This window comes from Columba livia, chromosome 2 (genome assembly GCF_036013475.1).
Source record: "Columba livia isolate bColLiv1 breed racing homer chromosome 2, bColLiv1.pat.W.v2, whole genome shotgun sequence".
NCBI lineage: Eukaryota > Metazoa > Chordata > Aves > Columbiformes > Columbidae > Columba > Columba livia.
In genome coordinates, this window is record NC_088603.1 from 119460199 (window position 1) to 119472356 (window position 12158).

Sequence of the window (12158 nt, forward strand, 5' to 3'; positions counted from 1 at the left end):
TCCCAACCTTGAAATGAGGCCCACGTGCTGATGAGACTCTGTTAAACTCCTTCCCAAGATCATTTTTGAGGTGTGATGGTAGAACCCATAATTTATTTTATAGTAATTTATTCATGTTTCTATGTCCTGTCCCTGGATAGATGCTATAAAAGAGATTTTTGCTTACATAGATGAGAAAGTCTATTTGATTTCAAACTAGCTGGACTTTGTTTCAATAGATGAATAGATGAATAGATACCTTCCCTTCTAGAGAGCCTAAAAGCAGTGGATTATGGCCACTCCTGGGCAGTAGGTCATCATCTAAGCAAGGAAACTATTCTACTCAAGAAGACGGAATAAGAAAACAGTGGAGGGGTCAGAAACATCTTTTTAGCTATAGTCCTCCAAAAAAACTCTAACAATTTTTTTTTTTTTTTCTGACACGACTTCTTGTTCTCTTCCAGCTCTCCAACACAACTCCAGAAATCAGCCATAGTCCTAGTCCCTGCTTTTACTTCCTTTGCTCTTCTGTGCTTACAGTAGAAGTCAATTTTACTTGTACAGCTCCAACACTCTGAAATAGCTCTAGATCTTCTGACCTAATGAGTGATACCTGGTACACTACGCAAGTGATGCATGTTTCTGCTTTGTCATTTTAGCCCAGCACCCTGAAGTACTGTATGCTAGACAATGGTTGTTGCAATTAACTCCTACTTTCATGTACAGTTGGTCACAAACTGACTCAAACTGTAAGTCACTGAATTTGTGGCCAAAGTAGATACCATTCACACCCCTAAAATACAAGCAGGTTAAGCAAGGTATAGTTAATATATATTTGGCTTGAACCCAGACATAAGCGTACTGAATAGCCCAACCAGGGTAGATGTGTGAGTACTCTGTAACATCGCAACACTCCTAGTAGCATTTTGTATCAGTTAAGCATAAACCTATAAATAGTCATAACTGCAGAAAAGCAAATAGAGACTTGCAGTAAAATTGCATAAATGAGGTACTGGAACACATATACAAGTATAAACGAAGGATGTAGATCAGTCATGAAAGATATCTAATAAATCTGAAATAATCTTGCAGAGCAGGTGGGAATTGGTGGAATCAAAATAATCCTGGAGAATAAATAAGAAACAACTTTGATTAAACAAAAAACCAAAACAAATAAAACAAAACAAAACCAAAAAGGTTCAGCTTTACACGAAATTGTCCCTTTTTCCTTTGAGGAACAGAGAACATAAAATAGCAAAAATTAGCAAGGAAAAGATTGAGAAGAAATAAGTCATCTGTCTCAGTTCCATCATCCCTTCTCAAAGACCTCTAATCACTGATCACCTTAAACTTGGACATCGAGACCATCAAGGACCACAGTCATCATCAGCATCAACTCCACGATATTGTATACTCACGGCTAATTTAGGATAAGCTTTTTCAAGACTAATTGTTTGAATATATATAGAAATAACTGATAACACATAAGAATTAACCATTAGCAATGTTGAATTGCCAATGAATGTCAATTTAGTAAAATATTGTTTCCAAATTTGAAACTGGACAAATTTGACATTCTTTTAAACACTGCTGTCACAGTGATCTCTGGTTCTCTTAACTGAGATGTATATATTTACATATACATATATATGTATAATCAGTTGCAATAAGTTCAAGACAACTGTAATTTGTGATGGTAGTAAGCATTACTAAGAAACAGGGTATATAAGACTGAGCTTAAAACTCAGTTAATGATGTAGCTTCTGGTTAACCAGAATTGCAGGCAAAGTGTATGCAGGTCGGCTAGTGTGAGACTGCATAGATACGCTGCAGGAATTACCCACTTTCCAAGGCAGCCTCCCTCAAATCCCGTATATATCAAAAAAATACTGATGAAAAATAAATATTTTTACACCAACAAGATGTTATCTATAACAATCGAACAGATAGGATTTAAATATAGCCTGTGTTTTCAGTTTTTTTTAATAAGGTGTTGGACTGGGAAATCTCAAAAGAAACAAAAGCGACAGAAATCTACTGAATCACAGGGTTTTTAACATGGCTCCTTTTGATAAAACCAGGCTTGTTCTTTAATTATGTTCATTCTTCTGAACAGACACTTAACAAATATTTGTGATATATAGAAAATAATATTATTATGGAGTAAAAGCAACCATTTATAACTTAAAACCTCTCCTTCACAATCATATTACTTTTTAACAATTACATTTGCTTTGGTTTTCTACATTTGGTTTAGAAACAGATTGAATAAGAGCTACTAAAGATCTTTCTTTTTGATTACAGCTTCTTCTTCCATCTTTATATGCTGTTTAATTCACAGAACTATTACTATTTGTCATACAATGTTCTCCATAGTGTATTATTTTATTATAATAGTTAATGTAATGGCAGGCCATTTTTTGATGTTACTCAGTCAAAGTTGTAATACTAAAAACAAAGTTAACTTTGCAAGTAGTTAGGAAAATGCAGCCCAGCTTCAATGGTCTGTAGGTTTCTCTAAATAACCAAGTTGCAATCATGTAATGATGGCATTTAGCAAAGCTTGTACAAAAAAAATTAAAAAGCAACAATGCTTCACACTTTACACAATGTATTAATATAGTAAACAAGTCCATTGTGCAAAGTTTTTAGTTAAACATAGTTTGGAAGAAGGTAAGTTAGGAAAATTGTGGTGTTGGAAAATAGATAATTCAAATGTCTTAATATATAATTAACCAATTAGGTCTGCATTTACATGGAAAATGCACATCTATAAAATCAGTGGGACTGCATCCACATTATCATGGCATTCATTTAGATATTTCAGTAACTCTGAGTAGTTATTGGATAATTAAAATTAAATCAGTGAGCTTTAGATGTTGAAAAAAACTACGTAAGTAGGACTAGGCAACTTGTTATTATATAAATCTATATTAACTTTACAAGTTGTATAAGTTTATAAAACTCGTTACTTTATAAAACTCTTTTACATGTCATTGGGATTTCTTTCTAAATTAAGAGAGGAACTCACTCTAACTCTAGAAATGATGGATCAAAAAAGTGTCAATAACAGGGTCAAAAAGTCTTTGAGCAGTAAATTGCACAGACTGTTCTTGTACTTTCCCTATACACCCATTCTTGTCCACTGCTACAGACAGGACATTGGGACTGGTGAATCTCTGTCCTGATTCTTCCTTTCTGCTGCTCTTCTACAGCTTATATCTCCTGACTTGCATATAATTAGTCTTGTATTTCTGTGTTTTCCAGTGCCTTCTAGCAAAGAAACGTTTGCTACATGTTTATTTGGATTCATGAGGAACATTCACTTGAAAAGTTTATACCATTGTTGTAAAATTGTTTTTAAACTCATAAAAGCAGTCATAGTTTTGGGATTACCCTCAAAGAATAAAAAGAAAAAGAAAAATGGAGGGTATTGAATGACTGGCAAGGAAATGTGATCATATTGATAAAAATGTATTAACTTTTATTCTGTTCTACTTTCCCACAAATACAAAAGGCCCAGTCAGAACATGAAGCATGTACAACATTGTCAAAATGTTATATGTCTGGCCAAATGAACTGTACTTGTTTATGGAATCCTAGTCATAATTTATTTCTCTATAGATAAAAAGAGCAAGAACTGTCAATAATATGTTTATTTTGGTGTGACATTATCACTCTTGTTGATCAAAGTACAAGAATTTGTTTCTTCTTCCAGAAGGTCATGTCAAAAATAGTTGCATTTCTAAACCATGCTGTTCTGATGCACTTCTGCGATTATAAATGAAAATTTATGTTCTCTGAGTGGCGTAATCAGAAAAAGTCACTACCTAGCATAACAATAATAAAATGGTAGATGAGGATATAAAACCAGGAGTGCACTAAATACCATGAATGAATTTTTAGTTTGTTGGCTGTAAAAAAGTCTCTCTGAATCTTTCATTAAATATTACATCTATTTATAAAATATATTTTGCATACTATTATGAATAGTATTTTTTATAAATATTTTCACATGGCAGTATATTTGGTTGCAGGCTACACTGATTTTTGTGTTCAAAATGGAAACAAAAACATAACCATAAGGAAGAGTAACCTATTAAAATTAAGTAATCTGAAACAACATAGCAAGCCATGAAGAACTCTATATACAGATGCTGTTTGTATGAATATATGAACATTTTTTTTGTCATTAAATGTGCATTTTTATGTTAAAAGACACAAACAAACTACCTGGTATTAGTTGTATTCTCTCTCCAGCTACTTGTTATATTCAGCAACGAGAGTGGCAGAGACCTGCATTGTACAATACCCTTATTCACCTGTCATCTTCACATTTAAAGCAAACTTGTATTCTTTTTCAAACTGCTACAACAGGACTGAAAAGTAATCTAAAACATTATGTTTTCTCTCAAATTATTTGAAATTGTGATAAGTGCAATTCAATGTTTTTTTGAAAGTTTGATACTAAAGTCAACCAGCATATTTTATGACAGAATGCAGTATCTAAACAGAGGGCTCCTTATTAGTGTTTTGCAATATTCCTTTAGAGTTTGTTTAGGGTTTTATGATATCTGGGAGTACCTGATAACATTCTGCTCACCCCAGAACACACCTGGCAACTCACAGATGTTTTGATTGTGCATATTCCTCACTCTGTAGTAGTACTAGTAAAATATAGTTTCTGGTTTATTTTTGTAACATGATTAACTGCTTTGGAGGAGGTGGTTGATTTGTTTGGTTTGATTTTGTTGTTTTTGTTTTGTCTTGTTTTGTTATGTTGTTGTTGTTGTTTGGTTGTTTTTTTTTGCAATGGGGTTGTGCAAAGTAGGTTGCATGAATTTAGCCAATGTGGACTTGAAAAAAAACTGGCTGCTGATCTCTTTTCTTTATTTCCTCTTGTATTCAATGTTCAGATTACTGTTTCTTCCTTTGTATATCTCAAGGAAAATCCATTAATACTGTGAAATACTCTGATTCTATAGCTATAAATGCCAAGCTTTAAACATTTCAGCCTTGCATAGATAAAAGATAAATGAAAAGTGAAGTATTATCAACTGTTCATATTCTGATTTATTAACTCAGAGTACTTCTACTAAAATCCACTGTAATTAAAGGCCTAACTCTTCACTGCTACTTAGTATAACAAATAGGCTGTTATATAGATGGTGATAGACCTCAAGGCCATAACTGGAGACCAATAACAAAGAGCTAATACCTTCTTGGAAGGTTTAGCCTTTAAATGCAAATTTTAGAGGAGTAGAATTCTGGCTGATATACAAGTGTCTTCTTCTAGTCTCCTGGCTGCTCCAGGAACGTAAATCCACCAGGACCCTCAAGCAAACTTACTTCCACATAAATTCTTCCCTTCTGTTTTTTGAAACATCCAAACTTCTATTTTTGTCTTCATCTCTCCAATCTCCTGAAATTTCAATATCAAATTACACATACATTATGGCACCTATCTAGGTACTTGCATTTTGGCTTCTTGATTTTTCGCTCTCTTGTTGGATCCTCTCCAATGTGAAGCCTGTACCTTCAAGAGTGAGGAATTCACTGTCTCACCACCCTTACTGAAGTTCAGGTCTGTAATTCCAATGGATGTTATAGGATACAGCCTTACTGTTTGGATAGAGTAGTGATGGGAATGGACTAGGCACGTGAAAGCCTTGGGTTCCTTCTCTGTTCCTGCCAGCCAGCTGCTGAGATCAGACCTATGCAAATGCAAATCTGTCAAAGAGTCAGAGGCAGAACTAGCGTATACCTCAGAAATCTTCCAGCATGAAAATGTGCTTCGCCTTGTGAGAAACCTGAAGGTTTCTCACCTGGTTTTCCAACTAGACATTTGTCATACACAGGCATGCACAGACAAGCTGCAACCAACATTACACTTATGCATTCAATGTGGAGAGTCTTTGCATGAAAGACTAGTGTTAAACTATGCATGGAAAACATAGTATCGCCTCTAAATAAAATGACTAATACATTATTATTATTAAAAAGGACTTTTTACAAGTGTCTGTAAACTTTCGTTTCTGGAACTCTAATTTTGTATTTTGTCCTTGGAGTAAGAGCGATTGTGCTGTTCAGTTGGATAAATTCTGTTACGTGTTTTGGTATACAAGTTCAGTAGAAAATGGTAAACCTTTTATTTTTTTTTTTTTTCCCACATGAACTGTGTGATGGTAGTGGAAAGGGGAATAAATGACCTTCCGACAGTAAGATTTGTGTGACTGGGTGGGGAGAAGCAGGTCACTGTAATTACTGTTCTTTACTGGCTGTAGCATTAAATAGCACCTAGTGCTTTTCTTTCTTTACACTTTATTGAGTAGATGAGATTCATTGATCTGCTTTCCCTCACGATTTGCCATTTGCTCATATTACATCCCCTTCTATTTGCCTTCTTTGTGAAGAGTTCAATTTTACTTTATGTTCAGAGATTACTTTTTCATGACTTCTAAAGTTTAGTCAGGTCGCTAGTCAGGTTACATCTCCTATTGTATTCCCCAGAAAAGCACATTTCTCAGTTTTTCCTTTGTATCTACTGTCAGGTTTTACTTTGTATTGAGGATAACTTTAGGAAATGGCTTGTATTTATTTCAAATGTGTCTGGTGATGGGCAAAGATTTCAGGGGTTTACGGGTATAAATGGCCTTGTACTTTGACCCCTTTTGTGGCAGTCCAGTCCCCAAACAAGACAACAACAAATATCATCCAAAAAATTGTCTTCTTGAAAAGGGGAGTATTCTGAATGAAATACAGTCATTTTCTAAACCTAGAGACAAGGCTGGGGAGAACAAGTTTGCTTTGGGATTAGGAAATATGTACTCCTGTCATGGAAAAAATGACCTCATGTAGCAAATGTCACAAAACCAGACTGCTACTAACAGACCTGTGGCTACAAATAAAGGAAGTGTAGGGTTCAGAGGTTTGTGAAATCATGTATGTAGGATTCCCACTGAGAAATTCAAACAGTCTTTTCAGTCTGAGTGCACAGGCTTTGATTTATATTTTCTGATGCCCTGCATGGTGCTTGATGTGAAATCTAACAAGCACGTATTAAAAAGTATAGTTGTCTATGCAGTTCTGATTATTTTCAAGTAAAATTCTCAAAGTAAAATTCTTGGAAAATTCATAATGAAGCTAGAGGGTTGGAGTTATGTTTCATGCCTCCCATTCCCAATCAAATATTACACGTAAGAGTCGGATGTTGTTGCTTGCTGAAAAATTATTGGAATTGTCTCAAAAAGAGATTTTTTGGGGTGGAAGCAAGGCATATGAAAAGAAGCAAAACAAAACAAATGGTTAGTGATAGTGTCCATAGTATGTGTTCTAAAAGTTTGCGTTTTCTGTTAAACAGATATTCTTTTTTCTTCTGTGTTCTTATACAGTCTTTGTAATTTAAAAACTATAAAATGTTTAAAAGTCCAGAAATAATACATCTGATGAAAGAAGGAGCATGACGTAAGGTTGTGAGTGTGAGACAGGAGAAAGGCTAGAGCAAGTTAGAGATCTAAAGCATAAGCTGTATCTATAGATTTATGAAGATGTTTTCCTTCAAACAATGCCCCTTCTGCTGTTCAGAGGAAAAATTGGTGATTGTGTAAATAGACTAAAGCTATTTTCATAATTACAGATTACTTGACATTTCACATCTCAGCAAGTAGCGAGTTTTCTTGCTGTACAAGTTTAATTTCATGTGTAGTAACAGCAGAATTGCTCTCAGGCAGACCAAATTAAACTAGCAATAAAAATCTGAAATTGGCTATTTTCATTGCATAGTGGCATTATTGTGTTATATACCTTCACAAGTGACTTAAAGCACAAAACCTAAACCAAAACGCATTTTTACCATAGGAATGTTGGTAACTCCAGGTGATCATGAAAGTTGTGAGTGTATGGATTGAGTAAGTCTGTTACTCCCAGAAGCAACTATTTTTGTGAGGAGTGTCAGAGAAAAAGTATTTATTAGAATTTCAATGTTTAGTGAAAAGTTGAAACCACACTTAATCTTTCTTGTTTTCAGTGTACAAGAGATATTTTCAAACACTATTTTAATATCTCACTACATCCATTGATGAATTCAGAGTTATAAATCATAATAAAATATAGATCTATATTAGTCTTATTACTTATCCATAGTAGTCTTGTTACTTATAGATGGTCTCCTTGTTCCTCAACAAGGAACTTTGTCTTTGTTGAGACTAAAACCACAAATTCCAACTCTTTATTTTGTTGCCTTAGTTGTGCTTTGTAGACACAGAAATGGCATGGCCAGATATATACAACCAGTTCATCTTCTATTTCATTCTCAGGCCTTTTTCCACACCACCGTCAGAAGGAATGTGCTGGTTGTCTGCCGTCCACAGAGACCTACCAGTCATGGGATGTAGAAAGGAAAATCCACTATGGTTAATCAAGATACATTTTTTGCTCCACATTGCCATTATGAGTTAAAAATATATTTTTGAGCTCTGGATGAGGTAGACCCTCATTGGTTAGGCTGCAGTTCATGTCTGTCTTCTTAGCTGAAGAAGACTTTTATGTTTCCACTTTTATTGTTCATGTTCATTTTTCTGTGAGTGGAAGATAACAGGCAAATAGAACTGGAAGAAGGTAGGCAATGATAGGTTCTGACCTGCAGAATAGCCACAAACTCCAATAATGTTTTCCTAGTATTATTTAAAATACTCTAGCAAAGTTATTGCCTTTTAAAGCTGGTTTCAGAGGAAGTTATTTCACCTAATTTACTTCCAATTTTTCAATAGACAAGAAACACAACCATTCGGCTGGATAGCAACTTGTAAAGAGTAGTCTTTCACATGCCAGCACAGGGCTATTTACAGCACAAGTTTAATTATCAAACATCTGGTTTCCATAGCAACAGAAGGACATTCACTATACAAAAATAAATTGCACATTCGTTTCAAGACTAAAGCATATCTAATTTAGATGCAAACTCCCAAACCTTGGCCTAAATAAAACCAAAATTGTAGTGATTAAGTACTATGTTTTAAAATAATGTCAACCCAAAACCATTTAAAAAGCAGAGACATTTGATGATTGTTTTGAGCAAGGATTTTCCTGTCTTTAAATTAAAAGCCATGATAAATAAGTGTGCAGCTAGATGAAATTCCAGAAATTTCTCTTTTTGGTTTGCTGATGGAAAATTCACTCTACATTATAATTTGTGAGTTGTTTTCTAATTATCAGTCCTCTGTGGAGGACAAAAACAGTGAAAAACCTGCATTTAAAGTCAAAGTCTAACTTTAGGCAGCCATCATCCAAGCAAAATGACTGTTAAAGTGTTTTTATTCAGGGTTATTTTTTTGAAACTGAACATTCAGTGTCTGAATTGCCACTTTGCAGTGGCTTTGCAGCAGTGATTGCTGTAGGGTGTATAGCCACACAAGACATTAAATGCAAACTCAGCAATTCTAAGCTCAAAAAGAGAAAAACACAGACTTAAGCTGCCCAGGCTATTCCATTTGCATTAACTATTATTTTATAATACTAAATTATTGTAAATGAAGAATTTAGTCCAAATAAACAAATTTATCCAGTTTACACCATACAGGAGGTCATACTACATAATCCAAATGATCTTAAAATTCAATTAAGATATATAGTACACTTCCATTATGCAAACAAAAATGGCCTTTGTCAGAATGGTATCAGTTAGTTGTAACAACTGTATTTAGGATTTCAGCACTTGGACTCATGTTTATATCTAATAAGCTTTTCTTCCTTTTTTTTTTGAGTATTACAGGTAGGAGTTGGTGGCAGTACTGTAGCAATAATAAAACTATACCTTCTCATCCACTCTTCTACGTAACATTTTTCACAACTTAGAAAAATTGCCAGGTTTTGAAATTTGCTCTGATGTTCAGCATATCCACACCGTAATGGTCTAAGTAGAAAAAATAATTGTAGATCACATCCCTTTCATGGAGAAAGCATAGTTGGCTGTCATCTCCTGTTCAAGCTTTGGTGTGTGCATGGTGTGTGTGAGCAGGGAGGGCAGGGGTTTGAAAAGAAGTGTTTCCAATTTGCATCAACGGCTTCAGATAATTTTAGCTTATTAAATTTGCATGGAAGGGAAAGAGTAATAAAGGTCTAAAACATCTAGTACTTTGCAGGCTAAAAGCAACATCTTGGAAGTCATCCAGAAACCAATTGGAAATGAAACTGTAGGCAGTAGAATATTCTCCTTGCAATGTAAAAGGACATCCATCTTTCACACCTGGTGAAATAGGTGGCAAAGGTCTAGTACTACAGGCACAATAAGCAGTTTCTACAAATTCATGTTGGAAGGAGGAAAAATATACTTTAAATAGTAGGAATTGCAGCTGAAAAAACTAACAACTGTGGTTTCTTTACTAAGTGGAAATACACCTTACCCTGGGACACTGAGATGAATCATAATTCAGTAAATTGTATTGTAAGATCTTTGCCACTTGAAGTTTTGAATAGATTCAGAAACAATATTTCACTCAACCATTTGGCAAGAACAAACAAACAGACAAGCAAAAATGTGGAGTCTGAGCTCTGAGTAATTTCTCCATCCATCCATCCATCCATCCATCCATCCATCCATCCATCCATCCATCCACCCATCCAGGCAGCTGGTGTCCCTGCCAGTCTCTTCTGGTGTCTCTTCTGAATAGTAACAGTGCTTGGCCCTGGCTGGGATGAATCTCAGGCAACGATGTTCATCCCAGATGCAGTTTTCACTGAGTAAGGCTGAGCTGTCAGTCCTCACTGTCTTTTCCAATGAAATAGAGTTGTGGAGCAGAGTGTCACTCACCTAGCTCCCACAGCCAGTAACAAACATTGGAAGGGACAAGTAGCAAAAACAGAGATTATTTAAAAGGATGACATGTCTAGCAAACTGTTGTCTTTCAGAGATATTCCAGAGCTTTAAAATTCAGAACTCCCAATCTTTTGAGAGAGAATAAAGTAAACTGAAAATGGTACAGTTTTAATGGAAATGGAAAAGGAAATTAACTCATTCTCATGAGGTGAAGATTGTAATCATTGTATCAAGTTCTAAATGCTGAAGCTTTTAAGTCAAACAAATTGAACTGAAAATGGAAGTAAGGTGATAAAACTCTTGTTTATACACTTCACACATTCTTTTGGGGACAAGCGTGACATTTATGGTATGCTATTTTGCACTAGTTAATGGCATGTTATTTTCAGTGTGTTATTCTTTTGTATGATACGTAACAATTGGACAAATCTGTGGTTAATGTTTTTTCATTTCCATAAACATTTCATTAAAATTGCTTTATTAGGCTTATGTATTTGCCTAGGTGGTTTGTTCCTTACACTACAACTTTCCCCACTGCTTCCCCTATAACAGATAGAATCTGCCCTGCAATTGTTTTGTACTGAAGAAGTGAGACATTAAAAATTTGATTTCCATCCTTCTGACATAATCAGTTCTCCAGGTCTCATTTTATTACAGAAATTTTTTTCTATCACTAATTTCTACTAGATATCAAAGCTTCTTTTTAATTTACTGATCCCATCTTAAATGTCTCTTTTTCTTGTTTTTGTTGTTGTTGTTTCTAATGAGCTTGATGCTGCTAACATTAAAAGAGGCTTGGAAAAAAAAAAAGCTTTAAAACAGCTTTGATCTCCTAAGGTGAGGCATATTTTTGTGTAAGACTTTTTCCTCTGAGGCATGATAACAGTTGAATTGATCTGGAGGGAAAAGAAAAAGAAAAACAGGTTGGTGAGAAAATGAAGAGGAAGGAACTGTGGGAACTTATAATGAAAATTAGACCTGTTTACATTTGGTTTGCATTAACAACCTTTGCCTACATTTTGTTTAAAACACATAAAGAATTCAGGACTTCATTGTTCTAAATTCTCTGAAGAAAACTAGCTGATTTCCTGAGCACTGGAATAAGAATTTGACATACCAAAGCTTTTTCTTTTTTTTTTTTTTTTTTTTTTTTTCCTCTTTGATAGAAGAATATGCTCTTTTAATTGGGTTATTCTCAAGATTACAAATTAGTTAAAAATTAGGAGAAAGTGAAGCAGTCTTACATTGGGTACATGCCCAAATAATTTCTTGGTTTGTCAGAGATTAGTTCAATGCTTAAATTATTTAGTCTAATGCCATATGGCAACCTAGATCTAAGAATGGGAGATGCCTTTCTAGGTATTTT

The 12158-nt window shown here is 34.6% G+C and overlaps 1 protein-coding gene across 3 annotated transcripts in view; it reads right to left on the reverse strand.

The window, feature by feature from the left end:
• Positions 1-7935: 7935 nt before the first annotated feature.
• LOC110359698 (uncharacterized) overlaps positions 7936-12158 on the reverse strand; it is a 52991-nt gene continuing 48768 nt past the window's right edge. For all 3 annotated transcript variants that reach the window (XM_065053514.1, XM_065053513.1, XM_065053512.1), the window contains one exon: positions 7936-11688. The gene's annotated coding sequence lies outside the window, so the exon portion shown is untranslated. The remainder of the gene's footprint in view (positions 11689-12158) is intronic.